The following is a 13,688-nucleotide window of genomic DNA, read 5'->3' as shown; positions in this document are numbered from 1 at the left end:
CCCATGGAAAGTTTCTGGAAATATATAACCCAAGTTATCACCTATTTACCACTAATAATAATAATAATAATAATGATAATAATAATAAAACGTAGTCTATCATATTTTAACCACTTCATTTTTTTAAAATTATTAAATTGGTTTTAAGATGATATTTTTTTTAATAATTAAATTGGCTTTAACGCAATCTAATAATGTGAAACTGGTTGACAATTTAATTTAAAAGAATAATTAAAGTTGTCATTTTGTTGTTGTTGGATGCAATAATGTGGACCTAAATGAATTAAAATTATGACGTAAAGCCAAAGTTTTTCTTTTTTTTTTAAATGACACTTCATCATACCATGCAGTCACCAAAGAGAGTGCACGTTGCATCTGTGAAATTCATTTTGTCCATTTAAAGGGTTCCTGTATGATAGTAGAGCTTGGTCACAAGTCTCGCAACAAAAAATATTACACGGTGCCTGAGACAATCACAGGGGATCTCAAAACGCTGGGGAATGCATTGTTTCTCACTCATATAGAAATGTACTACCATTAATTCACACGGATGTTGGAAGTGTTTTTTTTTTTTTGGGGGGGGGTTCATGAACAAGCTTTTTTTGTGGTAATTTTAAAGTCTTAAATCATTGTGAAATGTCAGCGGTGGGCAATACACCCTACTAAAAAAAAGGTGAGGTATATTGGACTTTTAGGTAATTTTTCAGAATGAACCTAAAGTGTTTTATAACCTTTCCAGTTGGACTTAACTTAGCCTGAAACTTCGGCCAAAAGGCTTATATTTGTAGTTGTTGTAAATAAGTGTAATAATAATATACTTTACGGACCTCAAGAGAATTTGATCTGGTCCGCAATTAAGTTCTAAATACACAGACAACAAACTACTCTGTCACACAGTCATGCTATTAGCTGTTAGCCTCCCATAAACAACTTGATTTGCTGTATTCCATCCCACAGAGCTTTTGCGACTGCTTTCTCAGTGTCGTGCAATATCTGTTGCGATTTCTAAGCAAACCAAGACAAAACCAAAACAAGACAACAGGAGTTGAGAAGCAGGTGATGATGTCATCCAGCTTTTACCCCCACTTGTTTAAATGTTTCAACATTTCTGTAGTTGGGGGGAGGGGGGGTCTGGGGGGTAAAAAATAAATTGTTGGTATTTGGAACTTCTAAAATTCTGCCTCTTGTCATTATTGACGGGTGTTTTGTTCTAGTTGTGCTAACGTACAGCAGGCAAAGGCAATCAATAAAGCATCAAGTCAGATAAGAAAGTCAAATAAAACACGTCATGTTTGCCTTGGAAGAGAATGTGCTTGATAAATAGCCTAAATCAGTGATCAATGCTGTCTGGAGCAGTAGACATCACAGAAGAGAAGCTGATATTCACTTGTGTTTGTAGTCAGGTATTTACCCGTTTATGGGGACAAAAGTCTGTTAACAGTCACATCGTGGGGATCTACTGTGATGTGCGCCTGTGCGGACCAAAAATCAAATCCCCATAATATGCATCCATGAGCTATTGTTACCTTGCGGGGACTACAGCGCCCCCCAGGCTAACACTAGGATTCACTCTGAATGTGTCAGTAAGGGGTTTTTTTTTGGTGAGTTTTTTTCACATGTTTTCGGACAAGCTTTGGGTACAAAATTGTGTTTACACACAATCAGGGAACCAAATATCAGGAAACCTTGTGGGAGGAATGTAGGAGCAAATCCGAGGAAACACGTGACTTTTTAAGCATTGACCTGTGTTTGGGTGAACGAGAGGGGGGGGGGGGGTCTGCTGACAAAAGTGTGGGAGGGGTCTATTGCAATATTCGAATTTATCCACGAGATGGAGCTGCGAACCTGAATTTGGCAGAGCCGTTGATAGAGTTTGGCCAATTCGGTTTCGGCAGGGTAACAACATGGCGTCCGTATGTCATTTGACCAGGAGTTGACCAATCACAGTCAACTGCGGAGAGTAGTGGTCAACTGCTAGTCACATGACATACGGACGCCATGTTGTTACCATGCAAAACCGAGTTGGCCAAATCCTCTCTATCAACGGTTCTAGAATTTGGCAAAAACATCTCACCACTTCTTTGTTTTGACCACTGTTGATTCATTCAGTAAACCTCCACCAAGGCCCTGCATTCTCATGTAGGCATAGATTTTAATTTTATCATTAATTTTCATGCCTAACTATTATTATTATTATTATTTAAAAACAATTTAAAAGTCTCGGAACATATTACATTATAACATGTGCCCAACCAGTTCAGAATAACTCTGTGGGTCACTGCGAATGTGTATGGGGATCTTCCTTGTGTTGATAATCTACCATTCTAAAATTGATAATCAATTGATATATTCCTCCTTAAAAGGTAGGACACACTGCCATTTTTTTTCAAAAGGGGAAGTCAAGTCAAAAATGTTCTTAAAAATAATATGCTCTATGCCGCTACACTTGTCTCACTCTCAACACAACATTCTGATCATTATTTATTACGTTTGTAGAATATGAATTAAGCAGGGGGAAAACATTTTCATACATTTTGCTTTGTACTGCCACTTGCTGTCCATTGATAATCACATCACAGTGCCTAAGGGCTCAGGTAACGACCGTCGCGGCTGTTTTTTTTTTTATATGGTCATGTGACCAAGCTGAGCCCTTGGCCATTGTGATGTCATTTTCAGTTGACGGTAAGTGGAAAAATGCAAGATGCAAAAGACCCCACACATGACAAGGAAAACCCTCTTGAAAAATATTGTCATTGGTATACTTACTGCTCTAAAAGCACACATAACCAACCACACCTCTATAGACAAACTGTCTATCGCCGTACCAGGCTGCAGGAAATTACAAAGAAGAAATGCGAGCTGAGTTTTTTTTTTATATACTGTGGTGATGTTAACCAAACACATAAATATTATTGATCGTAAATATTGATCAAGTCAAAATTTATGATGATCAGAAATTGAAATGTAATGTAAATGTCAATTTTCTACATCTCAAATAAAATAAAAATGAACATGTGTACTATGTAATTTACAAAATAAGAAATGAAAACAATGAATTGTATGAAACTTTACATTTTGGTGTAAAGCACTAATACGAGTCTGTTTGTGTAAACTTTGTTCCTTTGTTGGATAGAGTTAACTGGCTGTTGTTTGCAGAAATCCTGTGAACTTTGACCCTATTTTTTCACCGACCCCACAGCTGCAATCCTTGTCTGTGGTATCAAGAGTGGTGGGGACCCTTTTTCTTGAAAAGAGTCATTTTAGTTTGTAGAAAGTCCAAGCATTTGAAAAGATGGTACTGCTGCTGGCAGTTTAGTGTGTCAGTATGTAACAAAGAACAACAACACAACGTGAAAACAAAGAAGGCATAATAAGACATCCCACTCATCTTTTTTTTTTTAACTACAACGCAGCCACTATCTGTCCTTGGAAATAAAGAGTAGATTATTTGATTGTTAAGTTATGCTTTCACTTTTTCTTTCTTTTTTTGTATCAGATGTTATTTGTAGGTCATGAAGAAGGTATAATAAAATCACCAACTGAGGGGTGTAGTTAATCCATAACTTTTTGCGTGTCCAATAAACCAACTGGTGAGATGAGAAATGAACAGAGTTTCCTGCGCAGGATAATTCTTAGAGGAGATCTCCTGTTACACCATTGAATCAAACTCCGACAGGTTTTGATCAACAATGCACACCCTCCTCTCGAAGGGCCAGCCTTTTATTACAATTCAGTCTCCAAGCAGAATATCTCTCCCTTCATGAATGAGCAAATGTGTTATACAGTTGAAGGACATGTCAAACAATAGAACTCTTAGTGCAGTTGCAGCTGTCTTCGTCTCTAGCCAAAATATGTATATTTTCAAGGCACTTTTCATATTCTTCTTCATAACAAAATCTCACTTTATCATTTGACCTAAAAGCACCAATGACCGTGACTAATGGAAAAGCAAAACAAGTTCTGTTCAAGACCACAATGTACGTGTACAAAATAAAACAAGAAATTCTGGACCAATCAGTGTATAGCAAAATCAAGGGCGAAAATATGTTTTCGTACAAAGTGATGAGAAGGAACTTTTCTAGACTAAATAATATGGTCCCAGCTTTAACCCAGAACATACGAGGTCAACATCATGTGCCCTGCTCAGGACACAAGACACTTTGACAAACTTAAAATGAAGAATTAAATGTTCATGATCAGTAACAATAATCGATATATGAAAATAGGTATTAAAATGTTATAATATCCTTCAGTCCCCCTTTTGGGCTTACGTAAACACTAAGCCCAATAACTAAATATTTAAACATTTTACACAAAGATTCCAGCGGGATCTACATCGGATGTTGCAGCAGGCCGGGCTGAGGAAGTAATAGCCTCCATCATCATGTAAGAAGACTTATTTCGTACGTCCTGTTTTTCAATTGCGGCAGAAATAATTTTCTCGCAAAGGGAACGAATACAGGGTATACAACAACATCCGCATATTGTTATTAGAGCCGTAAATACAGCAATTGATATCAAAATTGTGGAAATTAAGGTTTTGTAGCGGCCAAATACAGTCATCCAATTATCCCATAGCGAAGTGTCTATACCCGAGTGTTCATTCATCTTTCTATTAAGTGTCCGGAGTCCCTTAATTGCAATAGTTAAAGTACCATCCGGTGCGGTATTATTAGGAATGAAGGTACAACATTGATCTGCGAACATTGAGCAAACTCCCCCTTTTTCTGCCAATAGCATATCAAGTGCAATTCGGTTCTGAAAAGCCATCAAAGATGTGGCAGCCAATTGGCCATGTACAGCTTCAAATCCAGATTGAGTCCAATTTCCTAGTCTTTGTACATTGTAATGCACATAATTAATTCTGTCTACATTTTTGTTAATGGTACACCACCAACAAATTAGGGATTCAAATCCTGAAGTTATTTGATTAGTCAATTTGTATTCATTTGGCACACCTCTCGGCACTCCAATTGCATCAATGTAGGTGGGGACATTTTCCTGTTGCCAAGAAGATCGTTTAATTCTATGGAAAGGAGGAGAAGATTGTGGTTCCCAAGTGTCAATCATTTGTAAAAGGTTATCAACCGAGGTGGGAAAAAGTTGTACTGGCAGAAGAAGGGTGATGAGAGCACAATATCCTTTGCCATCCCAAGGCAACTTGTCAAATATCTGATTATGCCCACACCACCACCAAATGTCAGCCCTTGATTGCGGCTTGAATTTTTGACCCACATTTATTATTGTAGTGCAGTGTGAAATGTGATCTAGTTCTCCCAATTGTTCTCCGGTACCTGTCATTTTAATACATGAAAAATTACCATCTGCAATTTCCTTTGAAAATATTGGTTTAGTTGTCTGCAAATTCACTAGTGGATATATCTTATCCCATTGAGAGCATTTGGCATTTGGGGCAGTTTTATTCATAATTTCCATTATACATTGTTCCTCGATTTTAGCCGGGATTACTCTCAATAAAGGTCGTGGTCCCACACATACTACACACTCCTTACCAGAGGCGTGTGCTGCCTCGTGTGCTAGCAATAGCCAATTGTTGCTGCTTTTGGACACTCCTGTAGTAACCCTAAACCATTCAATTACACCATCAATCGGTACACTTACAGCTTTTACCCCATTCTCCATTGAGTATTTAGTCATTTTTGGTTGGTCTAGCTTACTCATAGTCTTATTTACACAGATTAGAATAGGAAAACGTGGGTCAACGCCGTGGGACCATGCCCATAACAGTAATCCAAAACAGGAGGTGTTGTACAGAGTTACATTAGCTGGTCGTATATTCCCGTCGGGAATGGAAAAGGTTAATTCTAGTTGACCTCCCATTTTACGCAGTGTTGTCCTTTTAGAAAAGAAAACAGCCTCCTTGCTTTTTCCCGGTGGCCAATATTGTCCACTTTGGGTGGTTATAAAAGTACCCCAATCTAGTTGCGCAACATTTCCTGTCAAATACCACCAATATTTCACCCATATTCCTCCCCTTGTCTCTTCCCATCCTCTAAATCCCTTTAATGACGTAATGGGAATTTTGACAGAGGTGTTTGTGTTTGGGGCAACTGTCACCGTGACTGAGTCATCATACGTTTTGGATATAACCCAGGGAATGTGTGGAGAGTTCATGTCTCGCTTAGCCCGAATTTTTGTGGTTGCGTTTACAGATGTGGTTAGGGGATCCCAAAACACAAAATTGGCATAACAGTCAGTATAAGAAAGAGTGTCGTGATGCAGACGCAATTGAAGACGCATTGTCTCTTCGAAGTAGCCATCTTGTGATTTTTTCTTTTTTTTTTTTTTTAAACAGTCGTCACTTTCTTTATTTTCTTGTGTGGATGGTGCACTCAGGTTCCTTGAGCAGCATCAGCAGAAGGTTGAACAGAGCCTTTTTTTTTTTTTTTTTTTTTTTTTTTTTTGAAGAGGGTCCTTCTGCCTCTCTCCAACTGCCAGGGGTGCAAAAATCGGTCACCGGGATTTTATCTTCCCAAGTTGTGACTCATTCTTTGTGGAATGCCCTGGAAAAAGGGACACATTCCTCCTGTTTCCATTCGAAAGACGTCCTCAGCGAAACTCAATCTTCATGTAGTAATTCCTCAGCTCGTTAGCTGACACTGGAAGCAGTTGAATGGCCTCTCGGCTGGCACGTCTGGTCACTGGAACAGCTGGCTGGTCTCTCTGTTGATTCGTCAGATGGCAGGTGCAGTGGTTTCTCTGTTGATTCCCGGTGGTGGCTGGCTCCTGAAGGTGGGGGTTGAGTAGAAGGCGGACCTCCGGCTGGTCTAATAGGCAAGATGTGGAACCAGGTGCCCCGTGGACTGGACTAGATTGACCTTTTCATCACCTTATCTGGGTGCAAAATATTTTCATTTAGTCACTAATAAACATTTATTCACATCCCTTCTTTTTGAAAGAGCATTTTGGTAGTGTTATTAGTTAGGGGTTAGTAAATGTTAGTAAAGTTCTGTAGGCCTCTCCTGTGGGAAAAAATTCTGTTTGTTGTGACATTAAATTAGGATCCAGCCTTTGGCTGACTTTAATGACCTGAGCACATTCTTAAATGCAAAAAATGAAAATCTTTAGCCAGTTCAAATCTGACGAGGCCAATTTTGTTTACAGAATGTAATAATTATTGGAATGTTTTATAATATTTATTGTTATAGATATAGCATGGATGTGCTTCCAGCCATTAAATAAATGCAACTTTCGTCAACAAATAAAATCAAAAAATAACATCTAACCCCAGGGCCCCAAGGGAAAAATAGAAATAGAAATGGAACATATTCACCTTATTTTCGCCGTCCCTGCCAAAACTTACTCCTTCTCCATGGTCAAGGAAATCCCCAATTGTCCTCCTGTAAAATTCATTCTCACGGACTATCTATAATTATCGCATTAAGACTAACTTTTAATTTTAAATTTATTTATTTAACATGGACTGTTTGTGTCCTTCGCGACGATATACCCAGACCAACCAATAATTCCCCCATCTGAAAAAAAAAAAATCGCTTTAGAGACTCTTTCAGACTAATATATAAAGTTTTGCAGTAAATAAATTTTGCTTGCTTTTTGTTTAGAAAGAGGGGAAAATTTTACATTTAACCAGCAAATTCGACAATGCGTCCCAAGCAACTATTTAAATTTCAAAAGAGAATTCGGGAAAACACTAGAAGACCAAACTTAAAAAAGTAAAATATAATAATTAAGATTGAAATAAATTGTATCTTATCTGTATTCATATTAGCTGTTTCAATTTCTGAAACCAGACGAAATTTACCTGTATTATCTTTTGTACTATAAAAATATTGTAGCTTATGCCAATGAATTTTACAAAGAATCTCAGTTTTCAGCCAATTCATCAATTATTATTAATACATAAAGTTGCCCTTAGTTTTAATGTTACCATTAAGCTTGCTAGTCCCCCTTTTTGATGTTTGTCCAAAAAGCTGACTGTTTCAAAATAGACAGAGATAAACAAATCAGATCAAATCAAAATAGACATCAAACGTTTTTAAAATGTAATAAATCTGTGTGTATATAGTGTTGTCAATCAGTTCATTATATTTACGAAATGTTTTACTGTAGATGTTATCACCTTATATCTGTCAAAAATAGAGTGCAGTGTAAACAGTCAGTATCACATCATATGGCCCGGTATCACTAATTCAAGGAAAGCATTGTTTGTGGGGTTGAGTCACCATCGTAGTGGACAGTTCTGGACGCAGGAATGCTTTAAGGACGCTTGTGCAGAGCATATGGAGCAGTTTTTCATAGGACAGTTCGTGCGGAGCATTGTGTGCATTGGGCAGTGGAGCAGTTTTTCTTTTATCACATTTGTATATGATGGCACAGTCATTGTTGCAACAGGTGGCGCCAGGAACCTCCCCTCTCCATCAGGTATTGGCAGGATGTTTTGTGATGATGGCTGCATCACGCCCCTCTGATGGTGGTGGCAGTTGCAGTTTCTTTGTGGGTGGGGGTTTTTAAAGAGGTCTGTGTCCCGCCAGTTGACTTTGTTCCGAAATAATGACCCTTGACCAATAATCCTCACTCGACTGAAAACATTAAAATCTGCCCCAACAGTATTTAGGTTATAACATGTCAGTAAATATTAAAACCAAAAACTTCCTTTATTAAAAAATTAAATAAAAATAAAAATAATAAAAAATAATAATTAAAACAATGAAAGTTTACAATTTTAAATAATTGCTAATTATATGTCAATATTTGTTATGGTTTACAATATTTAATTTAATATGTTTTGCATACCTTCATAAATAATACTTAGGATAAAATAGGACAGATATACTCTAACAATTTACAAATATAGTTAATTAATAAGTGTGTAGTTTTCAATTAATGTTTTCTCAATGGAGGCCGCAGCCCGTAAAGTCAGCCTTTGGTCAAACGTCAAAGCAGGAATGATTTTTAATTACATAGCACCTCAAATTATGTCAAAAATGTGTTTCTTCCAGATAGCTTCCCCAGTCTGTTTGTAATGAGACTTCAAATGTCAAATTCAAAGGTTAAATATATTCAGGAGAGATTAAAATTACTTTCTATTTATAAACGTCGGAGAAAAAAATAAATAAAAAACTCCTTTTAAATTATAATTAACACATTACTTCATCCCCAGGACCGGAACATGGCACTTTGGTGCGACCCCAATTGTCCTTAATGGGTGTGTCTCCTGATTCTGAAAAGATATTTAAAATTTATTAAACAATGTTCTCGCGCACAAACAAAATCATAAGGGAAAAAACAATCATCTATATAAGAATTATTCCACATTAATTGCCATCCAAGTTATTTGTTTTTAGTTATTATTATTATTATTATTAAAATAAGAGTAGAGACTAAACTATTTAATCTAAAACAATCACACAATTAACATTACCTTTTATAAAAACATTTTATTTGACCTCATTACAAAGATTGATGGCTGTTGGCATTTTTTAATTTGAGAAAGGGAATGAGTCATAGCAACTACAATCAGTCAAAGCCACCCATGCTCTACAAGCATAAGACATGCATCTAAATTTTATAATATCTTAAAACTATACCTCTCTATGTTATTTGTGTATTAATATTCGTTCGTTTTATAGCAAACATAATTTTTAAATATGACGTATTTGCACTCTTGAAGCCAGTTTAAGTATTCAACATTAGTGCTTAAGAAATTTATGTAAGGGGCTTATAAAATCAGTTACGGCAACAATTTATATAATGTCGTTCAATTATTTAACGCAGACAATTGCGGGTTTTAGCGTTAGAAGTTTTATTAGTAATTTTACCGTCTAATTAATTTATCCCGTTTAGCGCTTATTAAACGGCTTAATTTGTTTTATTACATAAATTTGTATTATACAGTTATTTTATTTGCAAAGCAACATTTCAGTATTCATCATTTTTTCAATACACTTTTCTTAAAGATACGTCCGGGACTCTCCTCTATATAAAATTACATACACTCATAACATTATTAACGGGCGGTCGCCGTGTACGCACATTCAAAGTTAAATTGCCGTCATTAAAACCATCGAACAAATGCCATATCTTATTAGAATAAACTAACCTTTTTCACAATATAATCAAGTCCCGTCGTTCAATATTAATTACATTTTAAGTCATTATTTAAACGGTATGATTAATCCGGAAGCTTTAATTCCGACTAGCGGAAGTCATATCAGGTCAAATCATTTAGTCTTATATCATTATTTAGTTATATACATGGTTATAACTTCACAAAAATACCTAAAGCTAGTATTCTAGCATTATTCATTATTTTGTCAACAAGCTTTCGATCATTTCTGGCTTTTCTTCCACTCGAAGAAATTACAGATGTGTGTTGCACCAGCTCATCTAGTTCGTGACGTTTTTTCACACATGCAAGTTCAACGTTCTTCATCAAAGAGATTAGACACACTGCAGATTGTAATGACGGAAAATAACCTTTTCTACAGCCGTCTTGCATCCAGTCGCAAAGTTCTTTTTTTGTTTCTCGTTTAGCCTTTGTAGGTAAAATCCCTATAGCCACAGCGCATGCGTTCCCAATTTGTTTATCCAGCGTCATCCCATCTAAACTCAACGGAATCCCATTCGGGTCAAACCACTGTGTTTTGAGTTCAAATAGAGTGTCCATGTTTCGTCTTAATTATTAACTCAGGTATTTTATAGCTTATTGATTTGTATTATATTATATTATATTGTAAATTATCATAGTTCAGTTGTATTAATATTTAAATGAAGTGACGTCTCACTTATAACAGAATTAATCAACTGTTCTCGTCGCGGTCCCTTTAAGATTTTACCGTAACGTTAGAGTTTCTTCACCGATCAGACGGCATACACACAACGGACAGACAAGACATGTCGTTTTGTACGACATATCAACACATAAATATCCGGATGTCAACTGCGCTACCCCAGCTTCAACAGTTTCTTTGTCTTTGAATTTTAATCACGAATATTCAATAGACCTATTGGCTTGATCTAAAGCGTCGTATCAAATATGCTTTAGTCAGCCCGACTTCCACGAGTTGAGTCAATACATCTTATCTCTTATATCTTGTCTAAAAATGTCAATATCCAATTATTCATAGACCTATCGATTAATCTTAAAACGGCGTACTAAATCCGTTTTATGTCAATCTGACTTCCTATAAGTTGAGTCCTTTGTCCCTAGAAAATGAAGCAGTCGATCCTCCCGCAGCTTTAATCGGCAACACTTATTCAAGGATCTTTGTATCTAATTACCCAAGAATCTATTACTCATAAAAACAAAGTGTTTGTCTCTCCCGCGCATCAGGCAGGGATCAAGACAAAGATGCTTTTTGAGCCGACTTCTCTCAACTTAAATATGTATGGACGTAAAACCAATGCCCACACATCTAACGCTGGTAAAAGAATAATGCTTCTCCAGCTGACTTACTCTCATATACACAGACTTCAAATCAATTATCTACGTATCTATCGTCTGTAAAAACAAAATTGTAAAGACAAAAATGTTTCCCAGACTGACTTACTCTCAACTTCATCTTATATCTCTTATCTCATATACATAGACTTCAAATCAATTATCTACGTATCTATCGTCTGTAAAAACAAATTTGTAAAGACAAAATGTTTCCCAGACTGACTTACTAGCGATCGCTATTCAATTCAATGTGCACCACAAATATGTATACTTAAAATACCGTAGGAAATTCCACAATTATTGACTCCATACAACCAAACAACTTAAACTTCTACCTCTGCTCACACAAATCTCACCCTTGATTTGGCTATCTTACAAGAACGCATGGCGGCCGGAGCGCTCCTAGACAGAAAGAATTCCTCAAACGTGGATAAGATCTCCACTTACCTCAATTAATATGGCGCCAGGAATTCAAACCGTCCGCGAACGCAACAACCGTCAAACGCCTTGCCGTCGGAGGGTCACCAACTGAAGAAGGTATAATAAAATCACCAACTGAGGGGTGTAGTTAATCCATAACTTTTTGCGTGTCCAATAAACCAACTGGTGAGATGAGAAATGAACAGAGTTTCCTGCGCAGGATAATTCTTAGAGGAGATCTCCTGTTACACCATTGAATCAAACTCCGACAGGTTTTGATCAACAATGCACACCCTCCTCTCGAAGGGCCAGCCTTTTATTACAATTCAGTCTCCAAGCAGAATATCTCTCCCTTCATGAATGAGCAAATGTGTTATACAGTTGAAGGACATGTCAAACAATAGAACTCTTAGTGCAGTTGCAGCTGTCTTCGTCTCTAGCCAAAATATGTATATTTTCAAGGCACTTTTCATATTCTTCTTCATAACAAAATCTCACTTTATCATTTGACCTAAAAGCACCAATGACCGTGACTAATGGAAAAGCAAAACAAGTTCTGTTCAAGACCACAATGTACGTGTACAAAATAAAACAAGAAATTCTGGACCAATCAGTGTATAGCAAAATCAAGGGCGAAAATATGTTTTCGTACAAAGTGATGAGAAGGAACTTTTCTAGACTAAATAATATGGTCCCAGCTTTAACCCAGAACATACGAGGTCAACATCATGTGCCCTGCTCAGGACACAAGACACTTTGACAAACTTAAAATGAAGAATTAAATGTTCATGATCAGTAACAATAATCGATATATGAAAATAGGTATTAAAATGTTATAATATCCTTCAGTCACTATAGTAATAACTCATTTTCTGAGACCATCTTGGAGTTTTTATTTGAGTCTAAACAAATGAACATTTGTCGTATCAACCCTGTGAGGACCAGTCCGGTAGTCTACACTACATACATATCACATTATATATTACATTAAATATTTTGAAAAAAAGTTGATAGGTCCTACTGGTACTTAAATTACTCAGCAACAGATTTAAAACGGACCAGCGCATTGTCTCAATATTGACGATCTTTGTATCCATACTATCCAACCACACGCCAGAACAAAATGTTCGCCACACGTGCACACGTGAACACGCTCCCAAATCCCCGGCCGACCAATCAGCTGGTAGAATGTAGCGCCGACCCGCCCCCCCTTCTCTTTGATGTGTCAGTCGCGAACATGACGCTTACGACGTTTTATTTAGCAACACGCATGTTGGCTCTTGTTGAAAGTTTTTGCTTTTAAACGCTTGACGGTTGCCATGGTTGCAAGCTCACAAGGAGAGAAAAAAGAGGGAAGTGACGACGAGCGTGGCTGTTGTTGGGACACGTGACGAGAGCTGTGCTCATGTGTTTTGACTTCAGATGGACGTTCCGTCTCGCCTGTAGTGATGTAGATCATTTGGCTCTGCGCAGTTCGAATTGACTCTTTTGGCTCCCTTAACATACACTATTAATCATTTTGAATAATTTTATGTTCATTATTTTGAGTAATTTAAAGTGATTTTGATTGTGGCCACGTGAACCTCATCTTTGATTCGCTGTATTTAAAACCAATAATCACAATTTCCAGAATTCCCATAATTAAACCCAATGTTTAACACATGTAATAGTAATATTTTTTTTATTTCATGTGTGCTGTTGTATGCCAGTTTTACTTTACAGTAAAAACAATGCGCTTGATCTGCTTGTGCAAAACAACCCCAAACGTTGCGTATTCTGTCTTATACATACCACTTGGTTCAATGCCATCATGCCAAATGATTTAATTTATCATTTTTAGAATTTA

At 36.9% G+C, this 13,688-nt stretch overlaps 1 long non-coding RNA gene across 1 annotated transcript; it reads right to left on the bottom strand.

Moving 5' to 3' along the window:
- Positions 1–3,677: 3,677 nt before the first annotated feature.
- On the bottom strand, positions 3,678–12,687 carry LOC144050973 (uncharacterized). The gene is made up of 2 exons (XR_013293975.1): positions 7,295–12,687; positions 3,678–6,855 (listed from the first exon to the last, which is right to left on the bottom strand). It is a non-coding gene; the product is annotated as an uncharacterized LOC144050973 (long non-coding RNA).
- Positions 12,688–13,688: the final 1,001 nt, after the last annotated feature.

The sequence above is a fragment of the Vanacampus margaritifer genome, chromosome 4 (genome assembly GCF_051991255.1).
Source record: "Vanacampus margaritifer isolate UIUO_Vmar chromosome 4, RoL_Vmar_1.0, whole genome shotgun sequence".
Taxonomy (NCBI): domain Eukaryota; kingdom Metazoa; phylum Chordata; class Actinopteri; order Syngnathiformes; family Syngnathidae; genus Vanacampus; species Vanacampus margaritifer.
The sequence above is the reverse complement of the archived record's forward strand: the minus strand, read 5'-3'. Positions and strand labels throughout refer to the sequence as shown.